Source organism: Nematolebias whitei, chromosome 3 (genome assembly GCF_014905685.2).
Source record: "Nematolebias whitei isolate Nwh7 chromosome 3, NemWhi1, whole genome shotgun sequence".
NCBI lineage: Eukaryota > Metazoa > Chordata > Actinopteri > Cyprinodontiformes > Rivulidae > Nematolebias > Nematolebias whitei.
The window spans coordinates 54,511,991-54,527,946 of NC_056500.1; the positions used below are offsets into that span (position 1 = coordinate 54,511,991).

A 15,956-nucleotide genomic window follows, 5' to 3' on the forward strand; every position below is an offset into this window, starting at 1 on the left:
TGATGCATGCTCAATAATCCAGGTAGAAAAATGATGCATGCTCAATAATCCAGGTAGAAAAATGATGCATGCTCAATAATCCAGGTAGAAAAATCCAACAACGTTCAGTCAGGTCCTCTGGACGGTCTCTGGAAGTAGAAACTGTCCAGAGGACGTGACTGAACTTTGCTGGTTAAGACAGAAACACGTGGTGAACACTCTGCAGTCAGCTCAGCTAGCTTAATGAGGTTAGTTAACGGGCCAAAACTTAATAGAACAATGTTTAAAGTTTTTACAAAGGATATTGCAAATCTTAGAACATGGTTAACAAATAGGATCTGAAACAAACAACAAAGTTTAATGCTGAAATGTCAGGAGTTCAGATCTGGTGTACCCTTCATAAACTCCACTAATAAATTATCTGACCATTAAAATCCTTGTATTATATTATTTTATTTTACCTTTATTTTACCAGGTAAAGTCCCATTGAGATTAAGAAGATATTTGTTGTTACATAATCAAGAAGTGAAAATTAATAAATAGAAAATCATAAGCGGCTGGGGGGGGGGGGGCGGCTAGGGGGGGCTATAGCTCCCCCTGGAAAAGTCATAGCACCCCCAAGAAAATATCACATAATCTTCTTTTTCATCTAAGTTAATTTCATTTAATATGTGGTTGTTGTGATATTTTCCTGGCAAAACACAACTAATAATAAAAAAAACAATCAATGATTATATTGAGTTTTTTTTTTAAATCCGATCTCACAACAGGAAGTGAACCTCCGAACCGGAAGTGAAAATTCAAGTTACTGAAAGTTCGGTAAACATTGGAAAAGTGCACAAAATGCAAAACCAGACCACTTTCTATTGCTCAAATTGTCTACAATGGAATCAGAGGAGGAGGATTTTTTTGGAAGCAGACTGCAACCAACAAATAAACAATAATTTGGAAGAAGGATCAAGCCCACTGCCATCCTTCCACATCTATGGAGAATGCTGCTAACGCTAGCGCTGGACAGCTGGAGGAAGGAGGCAGCACGTTCAGCAACCTTTGGGCAGTTCCTGGTGAGTCCTCGTGGTGTCTCCTGGTCTGATCCACCAGAGAACCCCAGAAAGACGAGTGATGCCTCAACACTGACCCGGTAAGGAGCAGAACCTGGTGACATGATGCCTTGGTCTGGTTATGATTCTTAGCTGACAACTTGGTAAATCATTTCCTGACTTGCAGTGACGATAAATGACTTTATCTGATCACATTAAATAACTTCTTTCAACCAAAATCCAAAGTAAACTATTTATTAAAATAGTCAAACTTTGTCTAAATTCATGCGCGTATAAAACTGAAATAATTCCTGCTCAAAGAGTCAGTTTAGTTTTAGATAAGATAATTAAGCCTTGATTCATTATTATTATTGTTTGTTTATTATTGTTGTTGATTTGTAGTTTGATTATTTTTGTACTAAAACTTCAAAGACAACTTTGGTCTCTACATTCAGATGAATATTAATTTGTTCTGGTATAGAACTCCCTGTAATTAACAGATTCTACTTCAGTGACTGATTCTGTGGGATGGGTGGTGGCCGAGGGCGGGGACCTTAGTGGTCTGATCCTCGGCTACGGAAGCTGGCTAGGGACATGGAATGTCACCTCCGGGGTGGGGAAGGAGCCTGAGCTGGTGTGTGAGGCTGAGAGGTTCTAGCTAGAAATAGTCAGACTCACCTCTACGCATGGCTCTGGCTCTGGAACCAGTTTCCTTGAGAGGGACTGGACACTCTTCCACTCTGGAGTTGCCTCTGCTGACAGGCGCAGAGCAGGAGTGGGCGTACTTATTGCCCCCCATCTTGGTGCCTGTGTGTTGGGGTTCACCCCGGTGAACGAGAGGGTGGCCTCCCTCCGCCTACGTGTGGGGGGACGGGTTCTGACTGTCGTTTGTGCTTATGCACCAAACAGCAGCTCAGATTACCCACCCTTTTTGGAGTTCTTGGAGGGGGTACTGGAGAGTACGCCTCCTGTGGACTCCCTTGTTCTGCTGGGGGACTTCAATGCTCACATGGGCAATGACAGTGAGATCTGGAGGAGTGTGGTTGGGAGGAACGGACCCCCTGATCTGAACCAGAGTGGTGTTCTGTTGTTGGACTTCTGTGCTCATCATGGATTGTCCATAACGAACACCATGTTCAAGCATAAGGGTGTCCATATGTGCACTTGGCACCAGGACACCCTAGGCTGCAGTTGGATGATCGACTTTGTTGTCATCTCATCTGATCTGCGGCCGCATGTCTTGGACACTCAGGTGAAGAGGTGTGGAGCTGTCCACGGACCACTACCTGGTGGTGAGTTGGCTCCGATAGTTGGGGAGGATGCCGGTCAGACCTGGCAGGCCCAAACGTAATGTGAGGGTTTGCTGGGAACATCTGGCAGAGTCTCCTGTGAGATGGAGCGTTAATTCCCACCTCCGGGAGAACTTCGAACATGTTCCGGGGGAGGTGGGGGACATTGAGTCCAAGTGGGCCATGTTCCGCGCCTCTATTGTCGAGGCAGCTTACTGGAGCTGTGGCCGCAAGATTGTCAGTGCTTGTTGAGGCGGCAACCCTCGATCCCGGTGGTGGACACCGGCAGTGAGGGATGCTGTCAGGCTGAAGAAGGAGTCCTATCGGGCTATTTTGGACTGTGGGACCCTGGAAGCAGCTGATGGGTACCGGCAGTCCAAGCGACATGCGACTCGGGTGGTCGCTGAGGCAAAAACTCGGGCATGGGAGGAGATTGGAGAGGCCATGGAGAATGACTTCCGCATGACTTCGAGGCGATTCTGGTCCACCATCCGGCATCTCGGGGGTGTAAAGCGGTACACCACCAACACAGTTTATAGTGGGGGTGGTGGGCTGCTGACCTCAACTCAGAATGTTGTGGGTCGGTGGGCAGAATACTTCGAAGACTATACGGTGGCCGACGGGTGCAAACGCACAGCAAACACAAACAAAATGCAAACAAAAAAAACAAACACAAAAAATCTAATGCAAACACAAACAAAAAACATGCAAACAAAAAACAAACAAGCACAAACACTAAAATATCAAATGCAAACACACAAAAAAATTAAACGCAAACTAAAAAAACACATGCAAACACAAATGCACCACATGCAACAAACATAAAAACGCAGCAAACAGTGAGAACACCCCAAACGCTCCACAAAAACAGAAGTGCTCCAGACCACTAGGGGCAGTCGAACACAGAACAAATCTTAAAGAAACTTGGAGGAAGAAAGACGTTTTCCAACCGCAAATAAATGTCACAAGAAGAAGAGGAAGAAAGAAAAGGTTTGTTTATACTTTATTCATTCAAACACACAGTTTTTTACAACTGACCCTTTTCACGTGACGTCAGACAACTTACGTTCTGACTCGATGTGGATCAGTACTTCCTGGTCTGTTCTCCCTCAGGAGACCTGTCTGTAAACTTCACGGAGTTTCATTCATTCAACCTTTACTTACAGAGGTTAAATTACAAGATATAGAGCAAGGTTAATAAAAACAGTATTTATGTGTTAGTTAGCTGTCTTAACGTTATCCATCTTTATCAGTTTACCATTCTGTAACTGTGTCAGGAAACAGCCTCTGATTGTAAAGTAAGCTAGCAGCTAACAGGAAGCTAAACTCTACACTGCTGCTGCTGTCAGTGCTGTAACATTAAAATGTTTAACTTTATCTATTAATGTAAAATCTCTGACATCTTCCAACACTGTTGTTTAGAATAGCATTTTAAATATTGAATTAAAAACTATATGTCAAACCATTTCCATGTTCCGATGATTAATAATTTCTCTTTTTACTTTCTTCTTCTAAAAAGCATATACTGGTAAAATGAAAAGTAAATGGAAGAAATAATATATATATATATATATATATATATAAAAATCAGCTACATTATGAAGAGATATAAAATTCTAAAAACTGACCTTAATAACACTAGAATTGAAATACCAACCAGTGTATTAGAATTCCTAAATCTTAACCCTCCCAAATTACTATCTAACGTTTACCGGACACTCATAAAAAATAGATGAATCAATACCGGTTCACCTTCGAATCTAGTTCAAAATACTCCTGTATGTCTACAAATCACTGAACACTGAACTGAATCGTTTTTATGTCTATATTCTGATTTACTTCACTTTGTATTTTGCTTTGTGTGTTACCTGTTGTTCTGTCTGTACAGCACTTTGGTTGGCCTTGTTGCTGTTTTAAGTGCTCTATAAATATAATAGTATGGTATGGTAATATCCCTTCCAACTGTAAAATGGGAGACAGACTTGTCAGTCAACTTTGACCAAAACTTCTGGTCTCAGATATGTCTAAGAAATTTTAAGATGATAAACCCCAATTTACAACTAATACAATACAAAATCCTTCATAGAGTACACTACACAGGTCAACGGATGTTCAGGATTGGTTTCGCATCATCTAATATTTGCTCACAGTGTACAAACAATATTCCTGACAATCACATCCACACATTTTGGTTCTGTCCACCTGTTAAGAAGTTTTGGTGCCGGATATGTGAAGACTTATCAAAGTGTCAGAGATGTAATATTCCACTCTCTCCGTCAGTTTGCTTATTGGGCCACTTAGATGATGTCACCTTGGAGACAAAGTCAATTCACATGATTTTTTACTGCTTTATGTATAGCAAAAAAAAAAAAACTATACTCATGAATTGGAAAAATAAAAATACTGTTAGTATTAAACAGTATAAAGACCTTTTGTTGGATCACATCAGTCTTGAGACAGCATGTACCTCCACATCAGACCAATCTCTCTGGGCTTCTTTGATCGGCTCCAACACGTAGTGGAGGTGGGTGAACCTCTTTGATTTCGTCACGTGGGGACCAAGGGCCCCAGGCCAGGGCCGGCGCAAGACCCCAACAACATACCCGCCAAGACCCGAGACCCCCCGGGCCAAATCGGGACCCCAGCCCGGGAGTGACACTCCCCCAGAACCCTGAGCCCGTACCCACCCCAAACCCACCCAGGAGCAGCCAGGCCACCAGGCCAGTAACCTGTGTCCGCCGGTACAGACCGCCCAGAAGCCTGCATGCAGCCAGCAGAGGTCAACGCCCAAAGCCACCTCCCGAGTCGAGCGCCATTGCCCCGGGCCCAAGACCCCCACCCCCCATGCCCCCCAGCCCAGATACCCCCCCACATCAACAACGATGGGTGGGCTTTGGGGCCTCTATCGTGGGGTGGGGGGGTGATACTGTTGGTGGGCGGGAGGATGGGCATGGGTGGATTCAGCCTGGGTGTCTTCTTGTCTGGCTGTTTGCAGCGATCTGGTGCTTGGCTGGGGGCCTGGGCTTTGGGGGGCTGTGGGTGGGGGGTGTAGTGGGGGCTCTCACTCAGGTGGCTATGCACTGTTGGCCTGGGGATGTCTGGGCGTGTTAAGTGTGTGCCCTCCCTTGGGTGGGGTACTCTCATTGTGGGTGTTGCTGTGGTGGACTGGTCGGTTTCTTTGTGGGGGTGGGGGTCTGCTCTCGGTCGCCGTGGGCACTATCTGCAGCTGTTCGGGCACTCCTGGCTGATTGTTGTTGTTGGAATTTGGTGGCTTCTTTGGTTGGGGAGCTGGGTGTTGAGCTGGGGATCAGGTTGGGGGGTCTGGACGGTCGGGGGGGGGGGGGGGGGGGTGTCACTGGCCTCAGTTCTGGTCGAACCTCGGGGCTATGTGCCGTTTCGTGACCTAGGTCCCTGGTGATGCGGTTGCCTCCTGCTCCTGGATGGATGCACTGGGTTTTATTGTGTTTTACATTGAGTTTTTAGTTCACTGTGTGCTTGGCCTTGTAGCTTTGATTTTATGCTCTCTTTTCTTGTTTTTAACTGATGTTGAGCACTTCGTTTCAGCTGTGGCTGTGTTAAAGCGCTTTATAAATAAAGTTGATAATGATAATGATGACGATGACCTTTTAAACCATAATTTCCTCTCAGATAATCAAATCATATGAATCCCTTTAATGTGAGGCTAATGAAAACATCCTGGAACAGGCTGTTTCCTGTTTCCTTTTGTCTGATGTGTGTTATGGATGAAGCAACACATGCAGCCACAAACACTGGCGGGCTTTCAGAAGTCTCACTCACATCAGGCTTTAATGGATTTCAGCTGAGAGCTGCAGTCAGATAAGGAGTCAGCAGTAGTATCGAGAAGGTTCGAGGCCTCTGACACAATTTAGTCAGACCCTGTCCCTGCACCCCCGCCCCCCCCCCCTGCCTTCCTGCTGAGAAATGAACTGTTAGCCCCGTTGTGACACCACCAGTGACTCCAGCACACTGAAAAACTCAACAACAACACAGACAGAGTTTTATTGTTTTCCGTCTAAAAAAGTCTTACATCTTTCTTTCACCATGTTTAAATTGTGCATGAGGCTTTCAGAGAGGTGGCTATAAAACAAGATATCCATGATTTTAGTGCTAATTTAGAGCTCAGCACCAAACGAGGCCAAACACAACAACTCTGTCTTTCTTTAACGGGATATGTTGGTCATTTTGAAGAGGGGGTTTTGAATGATAAATGTCTAACCTGTTGTACATGGGATTTTGGAGAGTTTGGAGAAAGAGTGTAATTCTGACCTGAGCAAACAGCTTAAATGCAGCTAAGACCAAAGCCACTGTCTTAAAATAATTAGGCCCAAGCAGCTAAGCGCTGCAAAGGCCTATTGTAATCGATCTGTTCAGGCTCGAGCTGCAATTTTTTTCCACCAAAAATAAATTGGCGTTTTTGGGATCTTAACATATCCCAAAAGTCACCAAATTCGGCAGACGCATCAGGAATGGTGAAAAATTATGTATTTTAAGGGCGTGGCAAAAATCGCAACAGAAACGGATCAAGAGCATCACCTAGAAATTTTCAAAATACCCTCCGCATTAACCTTAGTTTGTTGGACAAACATGAAATTTGGTACACTTGTCCAATTCCCAAAGATGCACAGAAAACCCTCTGGCACCAACGTTGTACGATAAACAGGAAGGCGGCCATTTTGGAATGCCGGCCCAATTTTCACACCTTTTTGATGGTTTACAGCCTCCGCATTTGAACAAACTCCTCCTAGGGATTTCGCTCAATCGATTTCAAACTTGGCCATTTTGGTCAAAAGGCATGGGGGACACAAAGTTATCTAAACGGTTCATTTTGGAACATGATGAAGGGGCGGGGCCAGACCTCAAAGTTTGACAGCTCGCAATGAAAAACGAAACGCTAATGGCTCCTACATGAAAACTGTCTGAGACATCAAACCTTCAGTGATTGATCCACATCCGGTCCCCTGCAAGACTGATTGGTCAAATCATGACATCATTTAAGCCACGCCCCCTGACAACAGGAAGTGTAAAGTTTTACATTGAACGATCCCTATCTGACCCCTGTCACCTGATCAGCATGATAGCGTGTCCAGTGACCGAAGACATGTTGGTGTAACTTGCTTTCCAACACTGACAGCTTTGGGTGGAGCATGTGGGCAGCGAGGCGTGGCGAAGTAAGACATAACGCCGTCGCCATACGTTTGGCTCTAAACTCCACAGTTTTGAACCGAGGTTCACCCAAATCAGTATGATCGATCATTATCCACCCCTTGAACAGGAAGCCATGATAAGTGGCCAATAGCCTCCACAGCGCTCCCTAGAATATTTTAAAACCTCAGCCCCAAGCCATTTTATGATCGATAATTCTGAAACTCGGTGAACATCTGTATCTTCTCAGGACCTATGAAAAAGTCTCTTGGAGCCCTCGTCCAAAACCAACAGGAAGTCGGCCATTTTGGGTCAAAGGGTCATTTTTGGGCGTTTCTAATTGCGAATTTTAACAAACTCCTCCTAGAAATTTTGAAGGATTGCCTTCAAACTTGGTTGATATGCCCTTAAGACATTGGAGAGTAAAAGCTTGCATTTTCGTCGATGTTAAAGGGGTGTGGCCAGGCCTCAAAGTTTCGATTCACGCCATAAATTTCCAAACACTATAACTTTCACATTGAAAGACGGAAATGCACGAAACTTGGCATGACTCATCCCTGTTGGATGCCCGACGATTCACTGTGGTCATATTTTGACATTATTAAAGCCCCGCCCCCTCAGAACAGGAAGTCTCTTTTTTAACTTGGAATGCTCCCTCTTTGACACCATTGACCTAATCAGGATGATCCTGTGTTAGAAGACAGATAATATGGTCTGACTTGATTTAAAGTGCAAACCGTTTTTGCTTGAGGATGTGGGCGTGGCGAATTAAGAAGTGATGCCATTGCAACACGTTTGGCTCTAAATTGCACAGAATTGAGCCGAGGTGAACCAAAATCACTAGGATTGATCATTATTCGCCCCTTCAACAGGAATCCATGATAAGTGGCCAATAGCCTCCACAGCACCACCTACATTATTCTTACAGTTATAGCTCAGTGATACAACATCCGATCTGGATTAGATTTATTGTGAGTCATCAGTGACACATTTTAGACACATTGATATTGTGGTTTAACATACGACTCTAGTGCACACCCTAGATTATTCCAACAGTTATATCTCAATGATACATCATCCTATCCGCAACAGATTTTTGGTGTGTCATCTGTGAGCATTTCTAGACACATTGGTATTGTTGTTTAACATTTGACTTAAGTGTGCACCTTAGATTATTCAAACTGTTATATCTCAATGATATATTATCCGGTCTGCACCAGATTTTTGTGGAGAACATCCTGCGCTCGAGCATCAACGTGTGGCATGGAGGCTGCACAGCTGCATAAAGAAAAGCTTTCCAGAGAGTGGTGAAGGCTGCACAGAAGTTTGTTGGAGTCAGTCTCCCCACCATCACAGACATCTACACCTTCAGATGTAGGAAGAGGGCCACCTGCATCATGAAGGACCCCACTCACCCAGCACACACACTTTTTGCCCCGCTCCCCTCAGGAAGGAGGTTAAGGAGCATTAAGTGTAGAACCACTAGACTGAGGAACAGCTTCTACCCTGAGGCTGTTAGACTCATGAATCCCTAACCAGAAAAATCACTGTAATGCCACTTGATTGTTGATATGTGCTGCTGACTATCCATGCTGCTGATCTCATGTTGCTGATTTATTTCATGCTGCTGTGTTCATTTGTACTCATCTTCGTGACTCATGACTCATGTCCGTGCTGCTGTTCAGTGTATTGTTTTGTACTACCTGTGCTTAGTGTATTCTTAGTTTCATATATTTATTGGTTCATATCTTAGATCTTATTACTGTTTTTCTTTACAATTTATACTTTTGTTGGATATAACTGGGACCCTGTGTACTAGTGGTTGAACAACTACATAATTTTTAAAGTCGACCTTAACATAACAAAAGTCGCGTAGAACTCTAGTAGTTGATGACGTCATAGGATCTCAAAATGAAAAATAAATAAATAAATAAAACCGCAAAAAAACATCATTTATTATTAGCAAAAAAAGGCCAACAAAATATCAGGATAGTATATTATGCACCTACCATTTATCATACTGCAAATAAGTCATAGGCAAACCAAAACTATTACTTATTATTATTAAGCTGCAAAAGTGAAAGAAACGTGTGTCATGTAAAAAATTAAACTAAAAACAGTGGCGCGGACGATCACCCAGCACCACCGCCCGCGGTGCTGTGCATTAGGTTTAGTTTTAGAGATTAATATGTTTATAGGTTTTTTTTATAGGTTTAGAGATTAATATTTTTTGCTTTTTGTTTGTGAAACAAGGTCAGAGGAAGCTGGTTCTTGTTCGGTCGATTGGACCTGGTGTTACACCATATTCTGTGACCTTCAACAGTGCATGCAACACTATCCCCTATGGTCACAATATACGATGGTCACAGAATATGGGGCAACACCGGTTCGCAACAAGTTCCAAAGAGTCAGGAAGTTGATTCATTTTCTGTTTCCTTACGGTAGTTGAACTGGAAGATCCATCTTTAGTGAAATATTTCCAGACTATTGATGTATTTCTACCTGTTTGCCAAGACTGGGCCTGCTCCGCTCCATCTGTTTACTTGGAGGAATCCATTTTGTAGCCCGCGCCCAGTGCGGATCACGTGATGCAATGGCGTAACTGTGACCTAATGACGTAATGGCGAACACTCGACGTGAAATTTAAAAACTTGGGAGATGTCCTAGGAATCAACCTGTCAATTACTCGAGTAGTCTTTTAAAGCCCTACTGTGTACACAATTTTGTTCCACCACATGTACCACATGTGGTACGAATGACAATAAAGAAACCTTGACCTTGACATAACAATTTTAACCGTTAGCCTGCTGTCAGTTTTATATTTCACTTTTACTGTTGAAGTAGTGTGAGGAAAATGCCAGCAGAAAGTTCCAGGCTGCATCAGAAGTGATACTGCTCGCTAGTGCTGCTGCTGCTTCTGCTCTTTGTGCATGCAAATATTTATTTCATTTTCCAGCTGTGTTTAGACTAGGTTAGCTTGTCAGTCTGGACAAAATTAAACTCTATTCCTTTAAATAGAGGTTGTTCTAAATATTATCTTTAACCGGTAATTAAATAACTGTTTCTAACTTTTAAAAGAAGACTCCAAAAATAGCTGAAATATTCCTTTGAAGTGCACCCCGAGTGCCCATTTCAACAATTTCCTGCGGGATCAATAAAGTTCTGTCTTATCTGATCTTCAGCAAAGTTAGTCGCACACATTGAGCAAAATGAGCCATGGTACAGGATGAAGTGTTAAATAAATGATTTCTGACACTTTTTCTTGAGTCTTAAGCCCCCAGTATACTCCTGCGTACGTCCATTCACATATGGACGTACGCAGGAGTATACTGGGGGCTTTAAGGCGCCAGCATACTCCGCGTCCTGTCAGCCGTGAGGAAACTGTGCACACTGTTGGCAGAGGGTTCAGACTTCATACTCGAGTGTCCACCCTGAGCGGCTGCAGAGCAGCTCCGCAGACCAGGGGCGTTTACCTTCAGGATAAATTGAGGTCGCCGATTGGTCATTTGCTGACACGCCCACTGGATTGATTGACAGGTCATACAAAAAAATACAAAAAAACCCCGAGAACTGGCAGCCCCAGCAGCAGTGGTGTTCTCTGTTTATATGTTGTTAATAAAAAGTTCTAAAAAATAAAAAAACAGGGAGTGCTGGCCCTGATTTTAATTATCTCGTGACAAATTCCTTCATTTCTCACCATTTCAGTCATGGCATCAACGGAGGAGGAAGAGATCACTTGCCTCTTGGGAAAAAAACAAAAGAAAAGGCCAGATCAGGGATGAAGAAGGGGAATTTAATACATTGGTGTCACATACAAAACAGTCCACCCTCGGGCAGTTTATTGTGCGACACCGAATATGCAGTCGTAAAAATTGAGCTTTGCACGGACATGCCCTGCGTGCGTCCGCTTCGAGTCTAATCCAATACACGCAGACTGACTTACGTGCAAGTATACTGGAGGCTTAATTTGTCACCTTTCTTTGAGATAAGGAAGACTTTTCTCTACACGTCAGTTCTGTTGAGCGTCACTCTGAGAACTTCCCTGCTGAGCTGAAATCACATACCTTGTTATCTTTAGCAGCCTCCTCCTCCTCCTCCCCTTCATCTGCAGCAGGACCCTCCACTAACCTCTTCCAGCCCTGTAGGCCAGGAGGAAAAAGGAGGGGGGGGGGGTGTGTGGAGCCAGTGCCCTCAGACTGACTCTGCTGCCCTGTAATTTAGCAGGTACTGGTCCAGACAGGAGCCAACTCCTCCCTCCATCTTGTGACACTCACACACCTACAATTTGCCAGGAGCCTGAGAAAACACAGCCATGCAACATCAGGCCTTAGGTCTATACTAAATAACTTCAACAGTCAGAGCTCATTCAGATCTCTGCACTTCACAATTTGAAGGCTCAGCATTCCTTGCAGGAGGCATCGTATCATCCACCACCTTTCATGTCAGAGCTTCAAATTAAGATCATCTAATGATGAAAAGGGACAGCGTTACAGCCATGTTGGTCATCCCTCTTTTATCTTTACCCTTAGATATTTATCTAGACTGGTCGTGGGGTTTTTGATCTGCTCAGGGACGGGATTATAACAAAATTATGACCTGGTTCTGACTGGGTTAAACTGGGCCAGCAACTCTAAAAAGAGTCTCCCAGGGATTCAATATTCATCAAGGAATAGAGTTTAATCTGCTTGCTATATCACGTAGAAAGGCTTTTTGAAGCACTGTCTCATATTTCCCAACATGTCAGTCCATGTAAGATCCATTGACATCACACTTAGTCACGCCCCCTCATACACTGACAGGTTGAGCTCCCCTTCTGCGAAGGAAGAGTCTAGGCACTATAAATGAGTAATGGCACGGGACATCGGGGCTCTTCCGGGTTTGTGATTGTGTCACAGACCAGAGACCAGCGCTGTAAACTGTAACATTTTCCTGCCTTGATTTTAATGCAATTGGTAAAACTGAATTCATGTTTCCTTGATTTATTGTTAGTATGAGTTGCCGCTTCTGAGGGAGATTCGAGCCGGGGGAAGCGACGTGGGCTGGAGGTGGGTCCTTCGTCCGAGAGGGGGCCTCTGGGTAACCGGAGGCTTGCAGTCAGCCCCCCGACATAACAGCCCACTCCTTCCTTTTCAGGTCATGGGGGTCACTAGTGCCCATATCCAGCAGTCACTGTGCGAGAAGTGTAGGACACCCTGGACAGGTCTCCAGTCCATCACAGGGACACATAGAGACAAACAACCCTTCTCTCTCTCACCTAGGAACAATTTAGAGTTACCAATCAGTCTAACATGCATGTTTTTGGTTTATGGGAGGAAACCGGAGTACCCGGAGAAAACCCACGCAGCACGGAGAGAACATGCAAACTCCACTAAGGAAGGCCCCCAGCCAGGATTTGATCCAACACCCTTCTTGCTGAGAGGCAACAACTCTACCAACTGAGCCACCGTGCCACCCAGACATATTGGTCAAATCTTAAAAATAACATTATACACAAACCAACATTTTACAGTCAGGTCATCTGGACAGTTTCCTTTTTTGTGCTGAAACGTTTCACCTTCGATCCAGAAGGCTTCAGCAGTCAAGGAAACACACAACACAAAACTGATTCCTTTCCCAACAGCTTACTCCAAAGTGGAACAAACCAGTTATGTTGGCGCTAAGATGGTCTCTTTGTCACGCCCCCTTCTCCATTGCCAGCCCTCTTCCTTGTTGACAGTCATGTCAAACTGGTTGAAAACAACAAAGTACATGCTCAATAATCCAGGTATGGCTTGTACAAAGTATACTTGGATTATTGAGCATGGACTTTGTTATTATGCACAAAGTCACACAATATATCTGTTGGAGCTTAGAGAGCTGTATGAACGGGTAAACGAGAGCACAGATTGTTGTAAAGAGCTTTGAGTATCACATCCATAAACCGATGGGACACACATCAGAGGCCATGAGGGGTTCAGTGTCTTGCCCAGGGACACTTCAGCATGTGACTGCTGGTGGATTCAAACCCCCAACTCTCCGTTGGAGGACAAACCACTTATCCACAGCTGCCTCCAATGTTTTTAGTAGGTGTTGAAGACACCAAGCGAGTTTTTAATTCAGTATCTGTAAAACTGACTATGTTAGAAATATTGTTTATTTTCTATGGACAGCTAGATGTGGCAGCCATCTTGAATCAGGTTATTGCAAAAGTTAAATAGTTGTTTATGTATTTGCAATGAATGCTTTGTGCAAGTTTAATTAAAATCAATCCAGAGGTCCATGATATAATTTTCTAACAGACAGACAAAAGAACACACAAACTTGGGCAAAAAACATTTATGTCTTCAGAGTGAAACAAGAATGTTCAACTTAAGAAACATAAAGGGCCTTTGTTTAGTACCACGAAGGTAAAAAGTGGTTTTAAGTCAGAGTATCAGATTGTGAGATCTGAAATCACTCAGCATCCCTCTCACTCTGTCTCACAGCCTCTTTGAAACATCTGTTTACCTCCCTCCCCCGGTGGGTGGAGCCGGGCACAGATGGTCCAGCCAGGCTTTGACTTGGGTGATCCAGAACCTGCTGCAACAACACTGACCACCTAACCCACAATCATGGAGGATGCAGAGGAACGTCAGAGGAGCTTTGGACATTAAATACTTGCATTCTTAACAGCCACTCAGTCTGAGAGGACACAGCTGACTTCCACTGTACACTTCAAATCCACTTTTAATGTTTACAAGAGAGAAAATAAAGAGTAAAACAACTAACAGATTATGTGGTCACGCTTCTCTCCCAGAAAACAACAACAACAAAAACCCTCTAAAGATGGATGAGTTCAGTCTACACAGATGCAACAAATGAAAGGACTTACCTGAGCCCAGAGAAAAAAAAACTAACTGTAAACTGATACTAATCAGACTCCTGAGAGGATCAATAATGTTCCCTAAAATTAAAAAGCTCATTCAGTACATTAAAGTGAAAAAGTCCCTGTCCAGGTGAGTGTCAGCTGCTGGAGAAAGTCCAGTCTGATGTCTGATCAGTCAAGCACAAAGACTGAGGAGATTACAGTAAACACACAATAATACCCGTCTCCCCCGGTAATCTGCTCTGAGCCCTCATCCGCTCAGTTGATGACTGCTGGTGACCCGCTGCAGCAGGAGGGGCCCACGATTGTTTACAGTGGGTTAAGGAGCGGAGGCTGCAGGGATAATCTGCTGCAGGGAACAACAGCAGCAGCTTTGTTTGGACCACAAGCTGCTGAAAGACAGAAAATATGACCTCAAACTGCATTTACCTACAGATTATGCTATGGAAGTGTCATGGTTTGGTAAAAGTGCTAGACCAATGTATAAACAGAATACTAAAGCCCCCAGTATACTCCCGCGTATGTCCATACACGGAGGTACGCACGTACATACGCAGAGGTACGAGCGTACCCCGCAGGGCATGTCCGTGCAAAGCTGAAGTTTTACAACCGCGTACGCGGTGTCGCACAATAAACTGCCCAGCAACGGACTGTTTATTATGTGACACCAATGTATTAAATTCCTCTTCTTCATCCCTGATCTGGCCTTTTCTTTTGTTTTGTTTTTGTCAAGAGGCAGTGATCTCTTCCTCCTCCGTTGATGCCATGACTGAAATGGTGAGAAATGAAAGAATTTGTCACGAGCGAATTAAACTCCGTTCCAGCATGGCTGCGAGAGGGTCTGGAGATTTCCTAGTGGGCTGATCTGATGTGTGGGCTGTAGAGCCAGCGCTCCCTGTTTCTAAATAAAAAAGATTTTTTAACCTTTTTATTAACAACATATAAACACAAAACACCGCTGCGGCTGAGGCTGCAAGCGCTCGTTGTTTCTTTTTTTCCTGACCTGTCAATCAATCCAGTAGGCGTGTCAGCAAATGACCAATCAGAGACCTCAATTTGTCCCGAAGGTAAATGCCCCTTGTCTGTGGAGCTGTCTGCAGCCGCTCAGGGTGTATGCTCGAGTAGGAAGTCTAAACCCTCTGCGTACAGTACACGCGTACGTACACGTGAACAGACGTACACAGGAGTATACTCGGGGCTAGAGGATATTAGCAGGGGCAAATATCATCAGCAGCAGCTAGTTGTAGCACTTCTGGTACCATCTGGGCCACTTCCAGATGGTATCCACCAGCAGGCACATGCTGAAGTGCCCCTGGGCTCTGAACCCCTCATTGTCTCTTATATGTGTTCCATCGGTGTATGAATGTGATCTAAAGCTCTGATTAGTCTTTGTGCAGATGTACTGAAGTGTGCATGAATGTTTGTGTAGTAAAGTGTGTATGAATGTGTGTGTAGTAGAGTGCTGTATGAATGTGTGTAGTAGAGTGCTGTATGAATGTGTGTGTGTGCAGTAGAGTGCTGTATGAATGTGTGTGTGTGCAGTAGAGTGCTGTATGAATGTGTGTGTGTGTGTGTGTGTGTGTGTAGTAGAGTGCTGTATGAATGTGTGTGTAATAGGGTATGTATGAATGTGTGTGTAGT

The 15,956-nt window shown here is 44.1% G+C and overlaps 1 protein-coding gene across 1 annotated transcript in view; it reads right to left on the reverse strand.

Moving 5' to 3' along the window:
- Window positions 1-15,956, reverse strand: part of nhsa (Nance-Horan syndrome a (congenital cataracts and dental anomalies)) — a 259,806-nt gene that overhangs the window by 17,311 nt on the left and 226,539 nt on the right. The window lies entirely within an intron of this gene.